General features: G+C 37.6%; 1 long non-coding RNA gene across 1 annotated transcript in view; it reads left to right on the top strand.

Annotated features, from left to right (window-relative positions):
- Positions 1-8,772: 8,772 nt before the first annotated feature.
- LOC142748438 (uncharacterized) overlaps positions 8,773-27,694 on the top strand; it is a 34,402-nt gene continuing 15,480 nt past the window's right edge. Inside the window, exon 1 of the long non-coding RNA XR_012882259.1 lies at positions 8,773-8,850. This is a non-coding gene — a long non-coding RNA (uncharacterized LOC142748438). The remainder of the gene's footprint in view (positions 8,851-27,694) is intronic.

The following is a 27,694-nucleotide window of genomic DNA, read 5'->3' as shown; positions in this document are numbered from 1 at the left end:
ACATGTCTCCCCCATCCTCAAATCAGTCATCCTGTATAGGACATGTTTCCTCCATCCTCAAATCACTCACCCTATATAGGACATGTCTTCTACATCCTCAAATCACTCATCCTGTATAGGACATGTCTCTTCCATCCTCAAATCACTCATCCCTTATAGGACATGTCTCCTCCATCCTCAAATCAGTCATACTGTATAGGACATGTCTTCTCCATCCTCAAATCAGTCATCCTGTATAGGACATGTCTTCTCCATCCTCAAATCAGTCATCCTGTATAGGACATGTCTTCTCCATCCTCAAACCAGTCATCCTGTATAGGACATGTCTTCTCCATCCTCAAATCTGTCATCCTATATAGGATATGTCTCATTCATCCTCAAATCAGTCATCATGTATAGAAAATGTCTTCTCCATCCTCAAACCAGTCATCATGTATAGGACATGTCTTCTCCATCCTCAAATCACTCATCCTGTATAGGACATGTCTCCTCCATCCTCATATCACTCATCCCTTATAGGACATGTCTCCTCCATCCTCAAATCACTCATCCTGTATAGGACATGTCTTCTCCATCCTCAAATCACTCATCCTGTATAGGACAAGTCTTCTCCATCCTCAAATCACTCATCCTGTATAGGACATGTCTCCTCCATCCTCAAATCAGTCATCCTGTATAGGACATGTCTTCTCCATCCTCAAATCAGTCATCCTGAATAGGACATGTCTTCTCCATCCTCAAATCAGTCATCCTGTATAGGACATGTCTTCTCCATCCTCAAACCAGTCATCCTGTATAGGACATGTCTTCTCCATCCTCAAATCAGTCATCCTGTATAGGACATGTCTTCTCCATCCTCAAACCAGTCATCCTGTATAGGACATGTCTTCTCCATCCTCAAACCAGTCATTCTGTATAGGACATGTCTTCTCCATCCTCAAATCAGTCATCCTGTATAGGACATGTCTTCTCCATCCTCAAACCAGTCATCGTGTATAGGACATGTCTCCTCCATCCTCAAATCACTCATCCTGTATAGGACATGTCTCCTCCATCCTCAAATCACTCATCCTGTTTGGGACATGTCTTCTCCATCCTCAAATCAGTCATCCTGTATAGGACATGTCTCCTCCATCCTCAAATCACTCATCCTGTATAGGACATGTCTCCTCCATTCTCAAATCAGTCATCCTGTTTGGGACATGTCTTCTCCATCCTCAAATCAGTCATCCTGTATAGGACATGTCTCCTCTATCCTCAAATCAGACATCCTGTATAGGACATGTCTCCTCCATCCTCAAATCACTCATCCTGTATAGGACATGTCTTCTCCATCCTCAAACCAGTCATCGTGTATAGGACATGTCTCCTCCATCCTCAAATCACTCATCCTGTATAGGACATGTCTCCTCCATCCTCAAATCACTCATCCTGTATGGGACATGTCTTCTGCATCCTCAAATCAGTCATCCTGTATAGGACATGTCTCCTCTATCCTCAAATCACTCATCCTGTATAGGACATGTCTTCTCCATCCTCAAACCAGTCATTCTGTATAGGACATGTCTCCTCCATCCTCAAACCAGTCATCCTTTATTGGACATTTCTCCCCCATCCTCAAATAAGTCATCCTGTATAGGACATGTTTCCTCCATCCTCAAATCACTCACCCTATATAGGACATGTCTTCTCCATCCTCAAATCACTCATCCTGTATAGGACATGTCTCCTCCATCCTCAAATCACTCATCCCTTATAGGACATGTCTCCTCCATCCTCAAATCAGTCATCCTGTATAGGACATGTCTTCTCCATCCTCAAATCAGTCATCCTGTATAGGACATGTCTTCTCCATCCTCAAATCACTCATCCTGTATAGGACATGTCTTCTCCATCCTCAAATCACTCATCCTGTATAGGACATGTCTTCTCCATCCTCAAACCAGTCATCCTGTATAGGACATGTCTTCTCCATCCTCAAATCTGTCATCCTATATAGGATATGTCTCATTCATCCTCAAATCACTCATCCTGTATAGGACATGTCTTCTTTATCCTCAAACCAGTCATCCTGTATAGGACATGTCTCCTCCATCCACAAATCACTCATCTTGTATAGGACATGTCTCCTCCATCCACAAATCACTCATCCTGTATAGGACATATCTCCTCCATCCACAAATCACTCATCCTGTATGGGACATGTCTTCTCCATCCTCCAATCACTCATCCTATATATGACATGTCTTCTCTATCCTCAAATCACTCATCCTGTACAGGACATGTCTCCTCCATCCTCCAATCACTCATCCTATATATGACATGTCTTCTCTATCCTCAAATCACTCATCCTGTACAGGACATGTCTCCTCCATGATCAAATCAGTCATCCTGTATAGGACATGTCTGCCCCATCCTCAAATCAGTCATCCTGTATAGGACATGTCTCCTCCATCCTCAAATCACTCATCCTGTATACGACATGTCTCATTCATCCTCACATCACTCATCCTGTATAGGACATGTCTTCTTTATCCTCAAACCAGTCATCCTGTATAGGACATGTCTCCTCCATCCACAAATCACACATCCTGTATAGGACATGTCTCCTCCATCCTCAAATCACTCATCCTGTATAGGACATGTCTGCCCCATCCTCAAATCAGTCATCCTGTATAGGACATGTCTCCTCCATCCTCAAATCACTCATCCTGTATACGACATGTCTCATTCATCCTCACATCACTCATCCTGTATAGGACATGTCTTCTTTATCCTCAAACCAGTCATCCTGTATAGGACATGTCTCCTCCATCCACAAATCACACATCCTGTATAGGACATGTCTCCTCCATCCTCAAATCACTCATCCTGTATGGGACATGTCTTCTCCATCCTCAAATCAGTCATCCTGTATAGGACATGTCTCCTCTATCCTAAAATCACTCATCCTGTATAGGACATGTCTTCTCCATCCTCAAACCACTCATTCTGTATAGGACATGTCTCCTCCATCCACAAACCAGTCATCCTTTATAGGACATGTCTCCCCCATCCTCAAATCAGTTATCCTGTATAGGACATGTTTCCTCCATCCTCAAATCACTCATCCTGTATAGGACATATCTTCTCCATCCTCAAATCACTCATCCTGTATAGGACATGTCTCCTCCATCCTCAAATCACTCATCCCTTATAGGACATGTCTCCTCCATCCTCAAATCAGTCATCCTGTATAGGACATGTCTGTCCCATCCACAAATCACTCATCCTGTATAGGACATGTCTTCTCCATCCTCAAATCACTCATCCTGTATAGGACATGTCTTCTCCATCCTCAAATCAGTCATCCTGTATAGGACATGTCTCCTCCATCCTCAAATCACTCATCCTGTATGGGACATGTCTCCTCCATCCTCAAATCACTCATCCTGTATAGGACATGTTTTATTCATCCTCAAATCACTTATCCTGTATAGGAAATGTCTCTGTCATCCTCACATCACTCATCCTGTATAGGACATGTCTTCTCCATCCTCAAATCACTTATCCTGTATAGGAAATGTCTCTGTCATCCTCACATCACTCATCCTGTATAGGACATGTCTCCTCTATCCTCAAATCAGTCATCCTGTATAGGACATTTCTCATTCATCTTCAAATCACTCATCCTGTACAGGACATGTCTCCTCCATCCTCAAACCAGTCATCCTGTACAGGACATGTCTCCTCCATTCTCAAACCAGTCATTCTGTATAGGACATTTCTCATTCATCTTCAAATCACTCATCCTGTACAGGACATGTCTCCTCCATCCTCAAACCAGTCATCCTGTATAGGACATGTCTCCTCCATGATCAAATCAGTCATCCTGTATAGGACATGTCTCCTCCATCCTCAAATCACTCATCTTGTATAGGACATGTCTCCTCCATGATCAAACCAGTCATCCTGTATAGGACATGTCTCCTCCATCCTCAAATCAGTCATCCTGTATAGGACATGTCTCCTCCATCCTCAAATCAGTCATCTTGTATAGGACATGTCTCCCCCATCTTCATATCACTCATTCTGTATAGGACATGTTTCCTCCATCCTCAAACCAGTCATCCTGTGTAGGACCATAATATTGATTGTCCTGTTAAGGACCCAGGACTTACATTAATGTTTCCACAACTACATGTTTTCTCACTTATCGGTTGAGTGATTGCTCATAAGATGTGAAATCTTTCTGTCCCCTCCCACGTGCGTCCCTATTGTTTGGAGGTGACAAATTGTCAGGTCTCCTCGCTCCTTGATTAGATGACCGTATATAATCCGGATACTGGATGTAGATGCCTGGTATTTCAGTAATATGAGAGGCTCCCTGCGCATCGTGGCTGCACTTGTCTGCTATATAGGTAAAGCGTATGATAATATATTATTTCTGCACCATATAGTAGTATTGTCTATGCTTTGGATGGTGGTATGTGTATGTACTATATGGCAGTCATATTCATGCTCTATATGGCAGTATTATTTATGCTCTACATGGTGGTATTATTTCCACATTGTGAGTATGTTACTTATGTACCCTATGGTGATAGTATTTATTCACAACATGGTGATATTATATGTGCACCAGATGGCGTTATTATTTATTCAGCATACGGTATTAGGGTTTATTAAATATATATGTGAAATAGCTGAGTTGAATAAGTCTTGGACCCTACGCACCTTTACATTACTTATGCTCCCATTATTTATGCACCATTAACTATGCAATGTATGGTAATGTAGTTATGATCCGGGTCTTACGATATCCAGAGATAGAACCTACCGGGTGGCACATTTCACCCCTCGTCTAACCTTTTTTGACTGCTTTGTTTAGTGTCTAAGGTACTCTGTTTTCTCCAGGACTTAAGGGGCACTAACTTGCCCAGTAGTTGAATCTCTGGATATGCGTTAGCGATAGGTGGCTTTTCAAGGTCCGGCAATGGAGACGTAGCAGAGCTGGGTATGCAGTACGAGGCAGTAAGCTATAGAGTGGTCAGACAATCCAGGCAATGTAGATCTGGGAATGCGATAAACAGACAGTAGGTAACAGTGTATATAGACAATCCAGGGTTCAGTAACGGTATGCAGCAGAGCCGAATATGCAGTATAATGGATAATCCCCTGTGTACCGTAGAACAAGTTCAAATACTAAGTGATGAAGAGGAAGAAACACAACAGGTTTAGGGTATGTTCACACGATGTGTTTTCAGACGTATTTCGGGGCGTAAATACAGATATTGTTTATGCACTGTATGGCAGTATTATTTATGGATGGTATGGAGGTATTATTTATGGATGGTTTGGAGGTATTATTTATGCACTGTATGGCAGCATTATTTATGGATGATATGGAGATATTATTTATGCACTGTATGGCAGTATTTTTTTATGGATGGTATGGAGGTATTATTTATGCACTGTATGGCAGTATTATTTATGGATGGTATGGAGGTATTATTTATGCACTGTATGGCAGTATTATTTATGGATGGTATGGAGGTATTATTTATGGATGGTTTGGAGATATTTATGCACTGTATGGCAGTATTTTTTTATGGATGGTATGGAGGTATTATTTATGGATGGTTTGGAGATATTTATGCACTGTATGGCAGTATTATTTATGGATGGTATGGAGATATTATTTATGCACTGTATGGCAGTATTATTTATGGATGGTATGGAGGTATTATTTATGCACTGTATGGCAGTATTATTTATGGATGGTATGGAGGTATTATTTATGCACTGTATGGCAGTATTATTTATGGATGGTAGGGAGGTATTATTTATGGATGGTTTGGAGATATTTATGCACTGTATGGCAGTTTTTTTTATGGATGGTAGGGAGGTATTATTTATGTATGGTTTGGAGGTATTATTTATGCACTGTATGGCAGTATTATTTATGGATGGTATGGAGGTATTATTTATGCACTGTATGGCAGTATTATTTATGGATGGTATGGAGGTATTATTTATGGATGGTTTGGAGATATTTATGCACTGTATGGCAGTATTTTTTTATGGATGGTAGGGAGGTATTATTTATGGATGGTTTGGAGGTATTATTTATGCACTGTATGGCAGTATTATTTATGGATGGTTTGGAGGTATTATTTATGGATGGTATGGAGGTATTATTTATGCACTGTATGGCAGTATTATTTATGGATGGTTTGGAGGTATTATTTATGCACTGTATGGCAGGATTATTTATGGATGGTTTGGAGGTATTATTTATGGATGGTTTGGAGATATTTATGCACTGTATGGCAGTATTTTTTTATGGATGGTAGGGAGGTATTATTTATGGATGGTTTGGAGGTATTATTTATGGATGATATGGAGGTATTATTTATGCACTGTATGGCAGTATTATTTATGCATGGTATGGAGGTATTATTTATGGATGGGTTGGAGATATTTTTAATGCACTGTATGGCAGTATTATTTATGGATGGTTTGGAGATATTATTTATGCACTGTATGGCAGTATTATTTATAGATTGTATGGAGGTATTATTTGTGCACTGTATGGCAGTATTATTTATGGATGGTTTGGAGGTATTATTTATGGATAGTTTGGATGTATTATTTACGCACTGCATGGCAGTATTATTCATGGGTGGTATGGAGGTATTATTTATGGATGGTTTGGAGATATTATTTATGCACTGTATGGCAGCATTATTTATGGATGGTATGGAGGTATTATTTATGTATGGTTTGGAGATATTATTTGTGCACTGTATGGCCGTATTATTTATGGATGGTTTGGAGGTATTATTTATAGATGGTTTGGAGGTATTATTTATTCACTGTATGGCAGTATTTTTTATGGATGGTATGGCAGTATTATGTATGCACTGTATGGCAGTATTATTTAGGCATCACATGGTCATATTATTTATACACATGGCATTATTATTTATGCAATGTATGACAGTGTGTATTATGCGCAGTATGGCATAATTATTTATGCATTGTATAGATGTATTGTTTATGCACCATATGATATAAAGAGGACCTTTGTATAGCGCTGCGTAATATGTTGGCGCTATATAAGTAACTGAAATAAATAAATATTATGATTTATGCGAACAAGTAAAGGGAAAGTGGCACCACAAAAAGTCTTGCCCAGAGACAAGAGGTTCCACCTTATTACCATGCATCACGTCATGGATTTCTGGAAACCCTATTCCCTTTGAGGATAGCAGTCCTTTTGTTTTAATAGTTCAGTGCTCCAGCTGTTTTATGCGGGATGTTGCTCCCTAGTCATGCTGGTGTCTCTGTCCACTTTGACCTTCCTAGATTCCTAGAATAAAATGCCCCCCCCCCCCCGACCTACGGTCGTTGTGCCTCTCATCTGATCAAAGAGACAACTGTTGTAGCTTGGAAAAGAACAGGAGAGGAGAACAAATGTGAGAGACTCATACAGAATGCAGGAATCACACCCTGACCCCAATATTACCCTCAGGTCACACTTTCAGGGGATGTGGAAGCTGAGATTTGAGGTGTTTGGAGGTTCCCATTCTGCAGGGTGGCTCTCACATGGAGGTAACCAGGCATCACCAGGGATTTCCTTTCCATCAGTAACATAATAGGTTTCTGGAGGGTCAAGATGTCCTCATAAAACTTAAAGGGGATTTCTACTGTGTTGTCACTGGAAGGTAACCATAACTCCTATTCATTTAAATGGAGGGTGACTACTTCTCTATTAAGATCAGGGGATAAGAAACCTTCATTTTCAAGACTGGTGGGGGTCCTTGTTGCTGGACACCCAATGATTACAGTCTTATGGCATATTATACGAGTGCTAGTGGAAAACCCCTTAAAAAAGATATTTGTAGGCTGGTCATAGTCCTAAGACCTCCCATTACTTAGACTGGTTGAAGAGCATTTCTTATTTACTTACACTCATCCATATGGTCGTAGAGGAAGTTTTGTCCCGTCTTGATGTTTTTGTGCCAATTTTGGGTATACTTTTTCTTTTTTGCAGGCTTTGCTCAGTCACTCCCTCTGTACATTGAAAAAGCCATAATCCAACATGCCAATGCTCATCCCAAACTTTGGGAATCGCTACAGTTGCCCACCACCAGAGGACTCAATGATACAAGTGGTAAATATGAAAAAAGTAGGGTAATGGGGAGAGGGAAGATAGTAAGGAAGCCAAAGAGGGCGTATGGTGGGTCTCTGGTCATGGGTTCTAGGGGAACATTTGGATGGAGATTGTAGGTTTTTGTCATGTGGTTTCCTTCAACAATCCAAAGATATACTGACAGATTGCCTATAAAATTGACCCTATAGTATGTGTACTTGGATGTGTAGTAGTTCCCACATCTCCAGGGTGAGGGGATGATGAGATATAGATGGCCTGGGGTGGTTGCTCAAGGACTTCTCGAGTTTTCCTCCCTGGTCAACTTCTGTCGACTCAACCAATAATTCTTATTCTCCTGCCATAGAGTCTAAGGATGGAGTACTGCAAGATGAAGACGTCAACGGTTCCAGTCTGAGAAGGACAAGCACCAATCCTATCAATGTCATCACCACTCAAAAGGAATTACAGAGGACTGCAGGTCTGTATTAAGGCGATAAATCAGGCCATCTTGTGAGAGGAACACGTCTTCGGCAGCGCAATGAATGTGGCTTAAGATTTTCTATAACCCTAGACCAACGTCTCACACCAGGACCACCACCAATAATAATTTCTCTCTTGTAGAGTCTTTCGATGGGGAATTGCAGGATGAAGGCTTCATCGTTTCCGATCTGAGGAGAACAAGAACCACTCATAATAAAGTCATCAACACTCAGGTTGGACAATATCACCCATCATGGCCATTCTTAAAGTCTTAGTGAATCCATAGACATCCACTAATATTCGACAGCTCTTGCAAGTAGCACATAGATTCTCCGACATGTTGGAAAGTGAGAAATATTTGGTTATCTGAAAATCATCGTAACTCTTGTCCAATTGGGTTAGACTCAAGACAAGACTCGTGAGCCGTACCGACAATAACTGGAAGCTCCATTAATGCTGCAAGCACTAGATTCAGGATTGAAGACCATGAAAATGACCTATTCAGTATATTGTAGAAGAACAAGCAATGTACACCCAACGAGAAGACTAAGAATAAGATTTTTTCTTCAAGGTTTGGAATCTATTATCCCCTCCAATCAGTACAAGGTCAAGTATAGTAAGTTTATGCTGTGGATACATTATATCTACGGTTAGTATACGCTGTGGATACATTATATCTATGGTTAGTATATGCTGTGGATACATTATATCTATGATTAGTATACGCTGTGGATACATTATATCTACGGTTAGTATACGCTGTGGATACATTATATCTACGGTTAGTATACGCTGTGGATACATTATATCTATGGTTAGTATATGCTGTGGATACATTATATCTATGATTAGTATACGCTGTGGATACATTATATCTATGGTTAGTATACGCTGTGGATACATTATATCTATGGTTAGTATACGCTGTGGATACATTATATCTATGGTTAGTATACGCTGTGGATACATTATATCTATGGTTAGTATACGCTGTGGATACATTATATCTATGGTTAGTATACGCTGTGGATACATTATATCTATGGTTAGTATACGCTGTGGATACATTATATCTATGGTTAGTGTATGCTGTGGATACATTATATCTATGATTAGTATACGCTGTGGATACATTATATCTATGGTTAGTATACGCTGTGGATACATTATATCTACGGTTAGTATACGCTGTGGATACATTATATCTATGGTTAGTATACGCTGTGGATACATTATATCTATGGTTAGTATACGCTGTGGATACATTATATCTATGGTTAGTATACGCTGTGGATACATTATATCTACGGTTAGTATATGCTGTGGATACATTATATCTATGATTAGTATACGCTGTGGATACATTATATCTATGGTTAGTATACGCTGTGGATACATTATATCTATGGTTAGTATACGCTGTGGATACATTATATCTATGGTAAGTATACGCTGTGGATACATTATATCTATGGTTAGTATACGCTGTGGATACATTATATCTATGGTTAGTATACGCTGTGGATACATTATATCTACGGTTAGTATACGCTGTGGATACATTATATCTATGATTAGTATACGCTGTGGATACATTATATCTATGGTTAGTATACGCTGTGGATACATTATATCTATGGTAAGTATACGCTGTGGATACATTATATCTATGGTTAGTGTATGCTGTGGATACATTATATCTATGATTAGTATACGCTGTGGATACATTATATCTATGGTTAGTATACGCTGTGGATACATTATATCTACGGTTAGTATACGCTGTGGATACATTATATCTATGGTTAGTATATGCTGTGGATACATTATATCTATGGTTAGTATACGCTGTGGATACATTATATCTACGGTTAGTATACGCTGTGGATACATTATATCTATGGTTAGTATACGCTGTGGATACATTATATCTACGGTTAGTATACGCTGTGGATACATTATATCTACGGTTAGTATACGCTGTGGATACATTATATCTATGATTAGTATACGCTGTGGATACATTATATCTATGGTTAGTATACGCTGTGGATACATTATATCTATGGTTAGTATACGCTGTGGATACATTATATCTATGGTTAGTATACGCTGTGGATACATTATATCTACGGTTAGTATACGCTGTGGATACATTATATCTATGGTTAGTATACGCTGTGGATACATTATATCTATGATTAGTATACGCTGTGGATACATTATATCTACGGTTAGTATACGCTGTGGATACATTATATCTATGGTTAGTATACGCTGTGGATACATTATATCTATGATTAGTATACGCTGTGGATACATTATATCTACGGTTAGTATACGCTGTGGATACATTATATCTATGATTAGTATACGCTGTGGATACATTATATCTATGGTTAGTATACGCTGTGGATACATTATATCTACGGTTAGTATACGCTGTGGATACATTATATCTATGGTTAGTATACGCTGTGGATACATTATATCTACGGTTAGTATACGCTGTGGATACATTATATCTATGGTTAGTATACGCTGTGGATACATTATATCTATGGTTAGTATACGCTGTGGATACATTATATCTACGGTTAGTATACGCTGTGGATACATTATATCTATGATTAGTATACGCTGTGGATACATTATATCTATGATTAGTATACGCTGTGGATACATTATATCTATGGTTAGTATACGCTGTGGATACATTATATCTATGGTTAGTATACGCTGTGGATACATTATATCTATGGTTAGTATACGCTGTGGATACATTATATCTACGGTTAGTATACGCTGTGGATACATTATATCTACGGTTAGTATACGCTGTGGATACATTATATCTACGGTTAGTGTACGCTGTGGATACATTATATCTACGGTTAGTATACGCTGTGGATACATTATATCTATGGTTAGTATACGCTGTGGATACATTATATCTATGGTTAGTATACGCTGTGGATACATTATATCTATGGTTAGTATACGCTGTGGATACATTATATCTATGGTTAGTATACGCTGTGGATACATTATATCTACGGTTAGTATACGCTGTGGATACATTATATCTATGGTTAGTATACGCTGTGGATACATTATATCTATGGTTAGTATACGCTGTGGATACATTATATCTATGGTTAGTATACGCTGTGGATACATTATATCTATGGTTAGTATACGCTGTGGATACATTATATCTACGATTAGTATACGCTGTGGATACATTATATCTACGGTCAGTATATGCTGTGGATACATTATATCTATGATTAGTATACGCTGTGGATACATTATATCTATGGTTAGTATACGCTGTGGATACATTATATCTATGGTTAGTATACGCTGTGGATACATTATATCTATGGTTAGTATACGCTGTGGATACATTATATCTATGGTTAGTATACGCTGTGGATACATTATATCTATGGTTAGTATACGCTGTGGATACATTATATCTATGGTTAGTATACGCTGTGGATACATTATATCTATGGTTAGTATACGCTGTGGATACATTATATCTATGGTTAGTATACGCTGTGGATACATTATATCTATGGTTAGTATACGCTGTGGATACATTATATCTATGGTTAGTATACGCTGTGGATACATTATATCTATGGTTAGTATACGCTGTGGATACATTATATCTATGGTTAGTATACGCTGTGGATACATTATATCTATGGTTAGTATACGCTGTGGATACATTATATCTATGGTTAGTATACGCTGTGGATACATTATATCTATGGTTAGTATACGCTGTGGATACATTATATCTATGGTTAGTATACGCTGTGGATACATTATATCTACGATTAGTATACGCTGTGGATACATTATATCTACGGTCAGTATATGCTGTGGATACATTATATCTATGATTAGTATACGCTGTGGATACATTATATCTATGGTTAGTATACGCTGTGGATACATTATATCTATGGTTAGTATACGCTGTGGATACATTATATCTATGGTTAGTATACGCTGTGGATACATTATATCTATGGTTAGTATACGCTGTGGATACATTATATCTACGGTTAGTATACGCTGTGGATACATTATATCTATGATTAGTATACGCTGTGGATACATTATATCTATGGTTAGTATACGCTGTGGATACATTATATCTATGGTTAGTATACGCTGTGGATACATTATATCTATGGTTAGTATACGCTGTGGATACATTATATCTATGATTAGTATACGCTGTGGATACATTATATCTATGGTTAGTATACGCTGTGGATACATTATATCTACGGTTAGTATACGCTGTGGATACATTATATCTATGGTTAGTATACGCTGTGGATACATTATATCTACGGTTAGTATACGCTGTGGATACATTATATCTATGGTTAGTATACGCTGTGGATACATTATATCTATGGTTAGTGTATGCTGTGGATACATTATATCTATGGTAAGTATACGCTGTGGATACATTATATCTATGGTTAGTATACGCTGTGGATACATTATATCTATGGTTAGTGTATGCTGTGGATACATTATATCTATGGTTAGTATACGCTGTGGATACATCATATCTATGGTTAGTATACGCTGTGGATACATTATATCTATGGTTAGTATACGCTGTGGATACATTATATCTATGGTTAGTATATGCTGTGGATACATTATATCTATGATTAGTATACGCTGTGGATACATTATATCTATGGTTAGTATACGCTGTGGATACATTATATCTACGGTTAGTATACGCTGTGGATACATTATATCTATGGTTAGTATACGCTGTGGATACATCATATCTATGGTTAGTATACGCTGTGGATACATTATATCTATGGTTAGTATACGCTGTGGATACATTATATCTATGATTAGTATACGCTGTGGATACATTATATCTATGGTTAGTATACGCTGTGGATACATTATATCTATGGTTAGTATACGCTGTGGATACATTATATCTATGATTAGTATACGCTGTGGATACATTATATCTACGGTTAGTATAGGCTGTGGATACATTATATCTACGGTTAGTATACGCTGTGGATACATCATATCTATGGTTAGTGTATGCTGTGGATACATTATATCTATGGTTAGTATACGCTGTGGATACATTATATCTATGGTTAGTATACGCTGTGGATACATTATATCTATGGTTAGTATACGCTGTGGATACATTATATCTATGGTTAGTATACGCTGTGGATACATTATATCTATGGTTAGTATACGCTGTGGATACATTATATCTATGGTTAGTATACGCTGTGGATACATTATATCTATGGTTAGTATACGCTGTGGATACATTATATCTATGGTTAGTATACGCTGTGGATACATTATATCTACGGTTAGTATACGCTGTGGATACATTATATCTATGGTTAGTATACGCTGTGGATACATTATATCTACGGTTAGTATACGCTGTGGATACATTATATCTATGGTTAGTATACGCTGTGGATACATTATATCTACGATTAGTATACGCTGTGGATACATTATATCTACGGTTAGTATACGCTGTGGATACATTATATCTATGGTTAGTATACGCTGTGGATACATTATATCTATGGTTAGTATACGCTGTGGATACATTATATCTATGGTTAGTATACGCTGTGGATACATTATATCTATGGTTAGTATACGCTGTGGATACATTATATCTACGGTTAGTATACGCTGTGGATACATTATATCTATGGTTAGTATACGCTGTGGATACATTATATCTATGATTAGTATACGCTGTGGATACATTATATCTATGATTAGTATAGGCTGTGGATACATTATATCTATGGTTAGTATACGCTGTGGATACATTATATCTATGGTTAGTATACGCTGTGGATACATTATATCTATGGTTAGTATACGCTGTGGATACATTATATCTATGGTTAGTATACGCTGTGGATACATTATATCTACGGTTAGTATACGCTGTGGATACATTATATCTATGGTTAGTATACGCTGTGGATACATTATATCTATGATTAGTATACGCTGTGGATACATTATATCTATGGTTAGTATACACTGTGGATACATTATATCTATGATTAGTATACGCTGTGGATACATTATATCTATGGTTAGTATACGCTGTGGATACATTATATCTATGGTTAGTATACGCTGTGGATACATTATATCTATGGTTAGTATACGCTGTGGATACATTATATCTATGGTTAGTATAGGCTGTGGATACATTATATCTACGGTTAGTATACGCTGTGGATACATTATATCTACGGTTAGTATACGCTGTGGATACATTATATCTATGGTTAGTATACGCTGTGGATACATTATATCTACGGTCAGTATATGCTGTGGATACATTATATCTATGATTAGTATACGCTGTGGATACATTATATCTATGGTTAGTATACGCTGTGGATACATTATATCTATGGTTAGTATACGCTGTGGATACATTATATCTATGGTTAGTATACGCTGTGGATACATTATATCTATGGTTAGTATACGCTGTGGATACATTATATCTATGGTTAGTATACGCTGTGGATACATTATATCTATGGTTAGTATACGCTGTGGATACATTATATCTACGGTTAGTATACGCTGTGGATACATTATATCTATGGTTAGTATACGCTGTGGATACATTATATCTACGGTCAGTATATGCTGTGGATACATTATATCTATGATTAGTATACGCTGTGGATACATTATATCTATGGTTAGTATACGCTGTGGATACATTATATCTATGGTTAGTATACGCTGTGGATACATTATATCTACGGTTAGTATACGCTGTGGATACATTATATCTACGGTTAGTATACGCTGTGGATACCTTATATCTATGGTAAGTATACGCTGTGGATACATTATATCTACGGTTAGTATACGCTGTGGATACATTATATCTACGGTTAGTATACGCTGTGGATACATTATATCTATGGTTAGTATACGCTGTGGATACATTATATCTATGGTTAGTATACGCTGTGGATACATTATATCTATGATTAGTATACGCTGTGGATACATTATATCTATGGTTAGTATACGCTGTGGATACATTATATCTATGGTTAGTATACGCTGTGGATACATTATATCTATGGTTAGTATACGCTGTGGATACATTATATCTATGGTTAGTATACGCTGTGGATACATTATATCTATGATTAGTATACGCTGTGGATACATTATATCTATGGTAAGTATACGCTGTGGATACCTTATATCTATGGTAAGTATACGCTGTGGATACATTATATCTATGGTTAGTATACGCTGTGGATACATTATATCTATGGTTAGTATACGCTGTGGATACATTATATCTATGGTTAGTATACGCTGTGGATACCTTATATCTATGGTTAGTATACGCTGTGGATACATTATATCTATGGTTAGTATACGCTGTGGATACATTATATCTATGGTAAGTATACGCTGTGGATACATTATATCTATGGTTAGTATACGCTGTGGATACATTATATCTATGGTTAGTATACGCTGTGGATACATTATATCTATGGTTAGTATACGCTGTGGATACATTATATCTATGGTTAGTATACGCTGTGGATACATTATATCTATGGTTAGTATACGCTGTGGATACATTATATCTATGATTAGTATACGCTGTGGATACATTATATCTATGGTTAGTATACGCTGTGGATACATTATATCTATGGTAAGTATACGCTGTGGATACATTATATCTATGGTTAGTATACGCTGTGGATACATTATATCTATGGTTAGTATACGCTGTGGATACATTATATCTATGGTTAGTATACGCTGTGGATACATTATGTCTATGGTAAGTATACGCTGTGGATACATTATATCTATGGTTAGTATACGCTGTGGATACATTATATCTATGGTTAGTATACGCTGTGGATACATTATATCTATGGTTAGTGTACGCTGTGGATACATTATATCTATGGTTAGTATACGCTGTGGATACATCATATCTATGGTTAGTATACGCTGTGGATACATTATATCTATGGTTAGTATACGCTGTGGATACATTATATCTATGATTAGTATACGCTGTGGATACATTATATCTATGGTTAGTATACGCTGTGGATACATTATATCTATGGTTAGTATACGCTGTGGATACATTATATCTATGGTTAGTATACGCTGTGGATACATTATATCTATGGTTAGTATACGCTGTGGATACATTATATCTATGATTAGTATACGCTGTGGATACATTATATCTATGGTTAGTATACGCTGTGGATACATTATATCTATGGTAAGTATACGCTGTGGATACATTATATCTATGGTTAGTATACGCTGTGGATACATTATATCTATGGTTAGTATACGCTGTGGATACATTATATCTATGATTAGTATACGCTGTGGATACATTATATCTATGGTTAGTATACGCTGTGGATACATTATATCTATGGTTAGTATACGCTGTGGATACATTATATCTATGATTAGTATACGCTGTGGATACATTATATCTATGGTTAGTATACGCTGTGGATACATTATATCTATGGTTAGTATACGCTGTGGATACATTATATCTATGATTAGTATACGCTGTGGATACATTATATCTATGGTTAGTATACGCTGTGGATACATTATATCTATGGTTAGTATACGCTGTGGATACATTATATCTATGATTAGTATACGCTGTGGATACATTATATCTATGGTTAGTATACGCTGTGGATACATTATATCTATGGTTAGTATACGCTGTGGATACATTATATCTATGGTTAGTATACGCTGTGGATACATTATATCTATGGTTAGTATACGCTGTGGATACATTATATCTATGGTTAGTATATGCTGTGGATACATTATATCTATGGTTAGTATACGCTGTGGATACATTATATCTATGGTTAGTATACGCTGTGGATACATTATATCTATGGTTAGTATACGCTGTGGATACATTATATCTATGATTAGTATACGCTGTGGATACATTATATCTATGGTAAGTATACGCTGTGGATACATTATATCTATGGTAAGTATACGCTGTGGATACATTATATCTACGGTTAGTATACGCTGTGGATACATTATGTTTATGGTTCTTTACGCTCCTACGTAGACTCTGAATCGTTCCACCCACATACTCGAATACACATGTGCATTATAACAAGTTCGTAGATCACATATTCTATCCCACAATTAGGAAAGGATTTAATAGCAAATTTCTCAACTGTTTTGTTATTGTTAAAATATTTTTTGCCATTGCAGATGTTTGATTAACATTTCATCTATTGACACCACATCGATAGCTCCCTATTAATAAATAATCATTCTAGGTTCTCACCATACCAGAGCCTTTTCTTTTTTCATAATTTACTGGGTGTGATTACATCTCTCAGGGTTTAGCTCTTTGAAAAATTATTTTTGGACATGCAGGGATGCCATCCTTTGGGAAGGTATTATTCCTCAATAAAAAAAAACTCATTTTGTTTGAATTCTCTCTTATTTCCTTCCCTTTTTGAATGTGGTCATAAAATTGTAAGTAAACTTCTCCATTTCTTCTTCTTGTTTTGGTTTGCAAGCAATCAACTTGACTCATTTCTTTTCTCTCAGATAACAGTTCTTAAAAACTGAACTCTGATATATTTTTGCTTTAAAATTATTCTTTAAAACTTGACCTAGCATATAATATAATCCGAGTTATAGGTACAGTTTCACTTAAACCTCTTAAACTGGCTATAGGGCACATTCGTCATTCAATTCGTCTTATGGCAACTTTTAAAATCTAAAAAGCTATTATCAACTTTTTTTAAAATGTCTTAGCGGCCACTTTTATTCCTTTAATAGAAATCAAATAGAATATAAAAATGTAAAATACTAGAGTCCAATATAGTACATGTGCACTTCACACTATTATTATTATTACACTGCCATTATTAAATTCCTCTAAAAAAAAAAATCATCCAACATTGACCGGGGTCCATCCCAAATTATAAGCAAGTAATCGATGTACCTTTTATAAAACACTATATGCTTAATAAAAAGATCATTTAGGTTTCATCTAGGGCACCCATATATAAATTGGCATAGTTAGGGGCAAGACGTGCGCCCATTTCGGTGCCACTAGTTTTCCTAAAAAACTGACCTTCAAACTTAAAATCATTATGTTTTTAAATTGAGTATTATGAGTTTTATGGAGTGTAAATTAAATTGCCCTTAAGAATATAAGTGTAGCACAAGTAAATTTTATTTTATCTCTATGGAGAAAATGAGATGCAGCATCTTTGCCCTTTTGATGATCAATATAGAAGAAAAAGAATGTCACATCCAATGCCAATACATTTAAACCCTTCCTTCCACTCAATTTTGTACAATAATTTAATCAACTGGGCCGAGTCGAAGATACAAAGGTCAATCCTGAACCCATTTTTATACTACAGGGTGGGCCATTTATATGGATACACCTAAATAAAATGGGAATGCTTGGTGATATTAACTTCCTGTTTGTGGCACATTAGTATATGGGAGGGGGGAAACTTTTCAAGCTGGGTGTTAACCATGGCGGCCATTTTGAAGTCTGACATTTTGTATCCAACTTTAGTTTTTTCAACGGGAAGAGGGTCATGTGACACATCAAACTTATCGAGAATTTCACAAGAAAAACAATGGTGTGATTGGTTTTAATGTTACTTTATTCTTTCATGAGTTATTTACAAGTTTCTGACCACTTATAAAATGTGTTCAAAGTGCTGCCCATTGTGTTGGATTGTCAATGCAACCTTCTTCTCCCACTCTTCACACACTGATAGCAACACCGCAGAAGAAATGCTAGCACAGGCTTCCAGTATCCGTAGTTTCAGTTGCTGCACATCTCGTATCTTGACAGCATAGACAATTGCCTTCAGATGACCCCAAAGATAAAAGTCTAAGGGGGTCAGATCGGGAGGCATTTCTTCTGCCATTATATATTGGAGTGCTGCCTATTATATGGACTATATATATATACTACCGTTCAAAAGTTTAGGGTCACTTAGAAATTTCCTTATTTTTGAAAGAAAAGCAGTTTTTTTCAATGAAGATAACATTAAATTAATCAGAAATACACTCTATACATTGTTAATGTGCTAAATGACTATTCTAGCTGCAAACGTCTGGTTTTTAATGCAATATCTACATAGGTGTATAGAGGCCCATTTCCAGCAACCATCACTCCAGTGTTCTAATGGTACATTGTGTTTGCTAACTGTGTTAGAAGGCTAATGGATGATTAGAAAACACTTGAAAACCCTTGTGCAATTATGTTAGCACCGCTGTAAACAGTTTTGCTGTTTAGAGGAGCTATAAAACTGACCTTCCTTTGAGCTAGTTGAGAATCTGGAGCATTACATTTGTGGGTTCGATTAAACTCTCAAAATGGCTAGAAAAAGAGAGCTTTCATGTGAAACTCGACAGTCTATTCTTGTTCTTAGAAATGAAGGCTATTCCATGCGAAAAATTGCCAAGAAACTGAAGATTTCCTACAACGGTGTGTACTACTCCCTTCAGAGGACAGCACACACAGGCTCTAACCAGAGTAGAAAGAGAAGTGGGAGGCCCCGCTGCACAACTGAGCAACAAGACAAGTACATTAGAGTCTCTAGTTTGAGAAATAGACGCCTCACAGGTCCTCAATTGGCAGCTTCATTTAATAGTACCCGCAAAACGCCAGTGTCAACGTCTACAGTGAAGAGGCGACTCCGGGATGCTGGCCTTCAGGGCAGAGTGGCAAAGAAAAAGCAATATCTGAGACTGGCTAATAAAGGAAAATATTAATATGGGCAAAAGCACACAGACATTGGACAGAGGAAGATTGGAAAAAAGTGTTATGGACAGACGAATCGAAGTTTGAGCTGTTTGGATCACACAGGAGAACATTTGTGAGACGCAGAACAACTGAAAAGATGCTGGAAGAGTGCCTGACGCCATCTGTCAAGCATGGTGGAGGTAATGTGATGGTCTGGGGTTGCTTTGGTGCTGGTAAAGTGTGAGATTTGTACAAGGTAAAAGGGATTCTGAATAAGGAAGGCTATCACTCCATTTTGCAACGCCATGCCATACCCTGTGGACGGCGCTTGATTGGAGCCAATTTCATCCTACAACAGGACAATGACCCAAAGCACCTCCAAATTATGCAAGAACTAGGGAAGAAGCCGGCAGCTGGTATTCTATCTGTAATGGAGTGGCCAGCGCAGTCACCAGATCTCAACCCCATAGAGCTGTTGTGGGAGCAGCTTGACCGTATGGTACGCAAGAAGTGCCCATCAAGCCAATCCAACTTGTGGGAGGGGCTTCTGGAAGCATGGGGTGAAATTTCTCACGATTACCTCAGCAAATTAACAGCTAGAATGCCAAAGGTCTGCAATGCTGGAATTGCTGCAAATGGAGCATTCCAAGACCAAAGCAAAGTCTGAAGGAGAAAATTATTATTTCAAATAAAAATCATTATTTCTAACCTTGTCAATGTCTTGACTATATTTTCTAGTCATTTCGCAACTCATTTGATAAATATAAGTGTGAGTTTTCATGGAAAACACAAAATTGTCTGGGTGACCCCAAACTTTTGAACGGTAGTGTATATATGTATATATATATATATATATATATATATATATATATATATATATATATATATAATAAAATCACATTGATTATTAGTAAGCAATCATTCGTCCTGCGCTCCACATACAAGTTGTTTTGGTGCTCTAATATATATATATATATATATATATATATATATAAACAAAAGAAATCCCACAGCACTCCGATGGTTCCAAAAAATATGTGATTTATTCAGTCAACAGCTGCAACGTTTCCGTCCTGCTATAGGACCTTTTTCAAGCTTGAACGTTGCAGCTGTTGACTGAATAAATCACATACTTTTTGGAACCATCGGAGTGCTGTGGGATTTCTTTCGTTTATGTCCTAAAATCTTATAATCCACGGATCTGGATTACCTGCTTGCACCCATTACCATGTTGGAATCAGTCGCAGAATGCTGCTTATCTCTACCTATATATATATTGGCAGCACTCCACAGCATAGTAGTCAAAAAAGTGAAAAAGGTTTATTCACCCATATGTAAGATTGCTACGTTTCAGTCCCAATCTGGACCTTTCTGCTTGAGAAAGGTCCAGATTGGGACTGAAACGTAGCAATCTTACATATGGGTGAATAAACGTTTTTCACTTTTTTGACTGCTATGCTGTTGAGTGCTGCCTATTTTTTGAATTCCTAAATTTGGACTATTGGTCGTGGTCTGAAGGCTTGCACACATGAAACCCCTGATAGAGGTGATTATTTCAAGATTTGTGGTGCGGTTCTTCCTTGTATTTCCTATATATATATATATATATATGATGTCTGGACCATTGTACTGAACAAACACTTTTGTATCTCCCTTATTTCCTCATAGATTGTAAACTCTTGCGAGCAGGGTCCTCAATCCTCCTGTGTGAATTGTAAATGAGCTTTGTCACTATGTAATGTCTGATATTGTCTATTTATGTTCCCTCCAAATTGTAAAGTGCTGCATAATATGTTGGCACTATATAAAAAAAAAGATTATTATTATATCAGAAGAATCATTCGATAATGCCTCGAAGAATTCTACTTATGACAACTTTCTTACTTTCAATTCTCCTTATGACAACTTTTAAATTGTAAAAAGATATTACTATGAACTTTATTTTTAAAAGACTTCATATTGCCACTTTCATTTCGTTAATAAGAATGAGTAAATTGAAAAAATCAATTCTAGAATCCGATATAGTATGTAAACTTAACATCCCAATTGTTTATTATTCAATTTCTATAAAAAATCATCCAACAGGGATCAGTGTCCATCCCAAATTAAAAACAAGTCATCGATGTACCTTTTATAAAACACTATATGCTTATTAAAAAAATCATTTTCAAGGATGCAGTCTTCTTCTATGGCACCCATAGATAAAATGGCATAGCTAGGGGCTACCATGCACCCATTGCGGTGCCCCTAGTTTTCATTAAATACTTCCCTTCAAATCATTGAGTTGATATGAATTCCATTGCCCTTAAAATAAAATCTTTTTGTTCTCCACTCATATTCTTATCTCTCTGGAGAAAACGAGATGCAGCATCTGTGCCCTTTTGATGATCAATATAGAAGTAAAAGGATGTCACATGCTATGGCTCTAATTTAAACTGCTCTTTCCACTCGATTTCATACAATAGTTTAATCAAGTGGGCCGAGTCTAAGATACGAAGGTCAATCCTCAATCCATTTTTGTAGTACAATATCTCCATAGTGTGACAAATTGCTCATCACAGAACCAGTTCCAGAAATTATTGTCCTACCTATCAGCTAAAATTTAATTTGTCATTAGGGATTGAGGGCAGTTTTTCACTCCAGTATATGTCGGGGCATCTCATATCCATATCTGTTTAGCTTATTGTGTCGAACTGTGATGAGACAACAGTATAAAAGACCTAAATTTGGCTGTACCTTTGATACAAAGGGTAAAAAATGGTTTTGGTGAGGTATGGACTACTGCAGAAGTTTTAATTTCACCTGAAGTCGTCACTTCTCTCGTTTTATTCGATTTATTACTTGAAAATGTCTTCTTAGTGCGAGTGTTCTAACAAAGTTATTGAGATCGATAGATTGTAATGATCAATCCCACTATTAGGACAAAAAGACCTTTCTCTAAAAACATTTTGACATGTGATGATAAATTGAAATGATTACTAACTTGCTGGTTTAATTCCTGAATTTTTAGTTCCTCCAGATTTCAACCTATTTATTCTATTCTTTCTACCTTTACAATATCTCTTTCTTTTTGGGCTATTAAACTAAAAAAGTTTGTTATATTTGTTTTATGGTGTGTGGACTCGTACTTGTATTATGTGCTCGGGGTTAGGTTGTTGGGTTCGTTCATGCGAAAATAGAAAAACATAACCTGTCACCGACTAATACTAGTAGTTACGCTATAAGAGGAACTACATAACAATCATGAACCAACCCAACCATTATCAACCTACCCTCGAGCACATAGTTCAACTATTTTCTTGCGGAAATCCAAATCTCACGGAGAACAAAATCCTCTTTTTACCCTCTGTATCATAAAAGCAGCCAAATTGAGGCATTTTATATTGTTGTCTCATCGAAGATTATCGTGTAGTGGAAGAATTGGCATCAAATCCCGAATGACAAGTGACACCTTAGACTTCGTTCGTCAGAGGAACAGAAAAACAGAAATAAACATTTCCGTCAAGCTCCCCATTGATTTCATTGTGTTTCATATTAGCAGCAGTTGTGCTCAGTTAGGGCTCGTTCACATCTGCGTTCTGGGTTGCGTTGTTCTGCTCCGTCATAGAAGCAGAGCCACGAGAATACCGGAAGTTCCGGATCCGTTGCATGACGGAATCCAACGGCTTCTAAAGAAGCCTCCAAAGCAGAGGTGAACAGCTCCTTAGGCTTCGTTCTTATCTGCATAGGTCTGTCAGGGGAGCAGAACAACAAAAATACTGGAAGGGCCGGATTCTTTTTACGACAGACATCAGATTTCCGTCAGGGTGTCCTTCTTTTTACTAGAAACAAAAGCGCAGCATGCTGCACTATTGTTTCCAGTATTTTCGACTGTATGTGTGACCGACAACCCTAACGAGGCCTCCAACGCAAATGTGAACCGGGCACGTGCCTTCTGTTTTAGCAAAACAAAAAAAACTGAAAAAAAGAACAACAAAGCGCACATAGTGCATGAACCAGTAAGGGATCAATTGATGGTGGAAACAGTGGTCAAATATGCTGACCTGGTAGGGTCATGCTAGGAGCACAACGTCCAATAGAGCGTGATCCGGTGATTTACAGAGTCAGAAGGGTTAATAAAGTTGCAGCCCAGGTTCCAATCCAAGACCTAAGCGGTCCAGACTAGTAATAGATGTGAGTAATGATAAACTGATTTTTTCTTTGGGCGCCGCAGAGAGGTAACTCCTCCATTTTTCGAGGCATTTCGAGGCCAGACAGGCCTCTTCATCAAATTAGGTACAAACAGGTTTTGTACCCAACCTGATGAAGAGGCCTCGAAACGCGTTGTTTTAATTGTACAAATAAATAACTTTTGGACCTCATTCGTTTTCTCTCCTTACCGATCCTCTATGGTGACGGAGGAGTTACCTCTCGGCTGCGCCCAAAGAAAATAAATCTGTTTTTCAGTTTTAGCAAATCAGTTTGAAATTGAAAAAGAAAAAAAGCAACCGAAGACAAAAACTTCCTTTTTTTTTAATCATTCGTTTGCAGGATCTTTTTTTCTTTGTGTCATTTTCATTCTAAGCATGTGCATTCAAAAAACGGGTTTAACATGATGAATAACAGATACAAACAGAAGGCATATCCGTCTGTATCCGTCATCCATTGACTTCATTAAAATTCAAGTTTCCATCGTTTTGGACGGAAAAAAATAGAGCAGCAGATTACGCTATTGTTTTCATCTAATGGAAAGCTGAGAGAACGAATATTTATTTCCATTTTTCCGATGGAGCACAAGAACAGAGATGTAAAATCCAGATGTAAAACGAAGCTCTGCTATTTTTTTCTGTCCAAAATGACAAAAACTTGACAGAAAGAAGCTTTCGGCTTTTTAACCCCTTAACGCACCATGACGTAACTGTACGTCATGGTGAGCAGTAAGTTCGCGCACCTTGACGTACAGTTACGTCATTGCTTTGACAGTTAACCGCCGCGCGGCGCTACACCGCAGCGGCGGTTAACTGTGCAGGGTGTCAGCCCTGCTCTCCCCGTTGCCGATCAGCGGCCTGTCGCCGCTGATATCGGCAGTTAACCCCTTAATTGCGGCGCTCGATTTTGAACGCCACAATTAAGGTCTTTAGTGCCGATCGGCAGCCCCCATGTGAAATCACGGGGGCTGGCGATGGTACCCATGGCAACCGGACGCCAGACAATGGCTTCCGGGTTGCCATGTACAGAAGCCTATGAGGACCACCCCGAGGGTGGTCGTCGTAGGCTTCCTGTCAGTGTGACTGTTACGTCACAATGACAGTTGGAATGCATTACACTACGTGTGTAGTGTAATGTATTCCAGCAGCGATCAGAGCTGCAAGTCTAAGTGTCCCCTAGTGGGACAAGTGAAAAAAGTAAAAAAAAGAATAAAAATGTTTTAAAAAAAGTGTAAAAATAAAAGTTAGAAGTGATATAAACAAGAACTGCTTTTTTTCCTATAATAAGTCTTTCATTATAGGAAAAAAAATGAGCACGTAAAAAAAAAGTACACATATTTGGTATCACCGCGTTCGTAACGACCCCAACTATAAAACTATAATATTATTTTTCCCGCACAGTGAACGCCGCAAAAAAAATAAACGAAAAACAATGCCAGAATCACTATTTTTTGGTCACCACCCCTCACAAAATATGTAATAAAAAGTGATCAAAAAGTCGCATGTACGCCAAAATTGTACCGATACAAACTACAACCCGTCCCGCAAAAAACAAGCCCTTGCACAGCTTTTTTGACTGAAAAATAAAAAAGTTATGGCTCTCAGAATATGGTGACACAGAAAAGACATTATTTTCTAAATAAGTTATTTTATTGCGCAAACGCTGCAAAACATAAAAAAACGTATATACAAATGGTATCGCCGTAATCGTACCGACCCGCAGAATAAAGTATAATAGTCATTTATAGCCCAGGGTAAACGCTGTCAAAAATAAATAAAAATCATTGTCAGAATTGATGGTTTTTGGTCACCTTGCTTGCCGAAAAATTGAATAAAAAGTGATCAACAAAATCGCATGTACCCCAAAATGGTACCAATGAAAATTACAGATTTTCCCGCAACAAATAAGCCCTCACACGGCTCCGGTGGTGAAAAAATAAAAAAAGTTCCGGCTCCCAGATTATGGCGATGCAAAATGTGCAGAGTGTTCCAAAAGTGGATAAGATCGGGCGCCATTTATCAGTGCGACACCGGCCACATATCTGTGGATTATTATTTATTTACCCCATTATTATACCCTCTTATTATGCCCCTGATGTACTCTGCCCAGCGTACATATGCCCCCACATTATAAACTGAAATACCAGCAAAACGCCAGAGCTACTACCAAGCAAAATATGCGCTCCAAAAGCCAAATGGCGTCCCTCCCTTCTGAGCCCTACAGCGTGCCCAAACAGCCGTTTATGTCCACCGATATGGCATCGTACCAAAAAATGGTACCAATAAAAACGACAACTCGTCCCGCAAAAAATAAGCCCCCACACCGCTCTATTGACAGAAAAATAAAAAAGTAGTGGCTCTTGGAAAGCGGAGAGGAAAAACGAAAAAGCAAAACATGAATCAGTTCGTAAAGGGTTAATTACTTTCTAATGAAAAAACATTTATGACCACATGTGGGGTATTGCCGTACTCGGGAGAAATTGCTTTACAAACGTTGGGGTGCATTTTCTCGTTTATCCTTTGTGAAATTGAAAAAATTCAACATTTTAGTGGAAATAATGTTGATATTAATTTTCACGGCCTAATTCTAATAAATTCTGCAAAAGACGTGTGGGGCCTAAATGCTCACTATACCCCTAGATAGATTCCTTAAGTGGTGTAGTTTCCCAAATGGGGTTACTTTTGGGGGGCTTCCACTGTTTCAGTCTCTCAGGGGCAAATTCGACATGACACCCAAAAACATTCCAGCTAAATTTGAGCTCCAAAAGCCAAATAGCGCTCCTTCCCTTCTAAGCCCCGGTGTGGGTCCAAACAGTAGTTTATTACCACATATGGGGTATTTACGTAATCAGGAGAAGTTGTTTTACAAATGTTGGGGCGCTTTTTCTCCTTTATTCCTTGTAAAAATTAAAAATGGCTACCTTTTTTCAGAAAAAAAGTAGATTTTCATCTTCACATACTAATTCAAATAAATTTAGCAAAAAAACTGTGGGTTCAAAATGCTAACTA

Source organism: Rhinoderma darwinii, chromosome 3 (assembly GCF_050947455.1).
Source record: "Rhinoderma darwinii isolate aRhiDar2 chromosome 3, aRhiDar2.hap1, whole genome shotgun sequence".
Taxonomy (NCBI): Eukaryota; Metazoa; Chordata; class Amphibia; order Anura; family Rhinodermatidae; genus Rhinoderma; species Rhinoderma darwinii.
The sequence above is the reverse complement of the archived record's forward strand: the minus strand, read 5'-3'. Positions and strand labels throughout refer to the sequence as shown.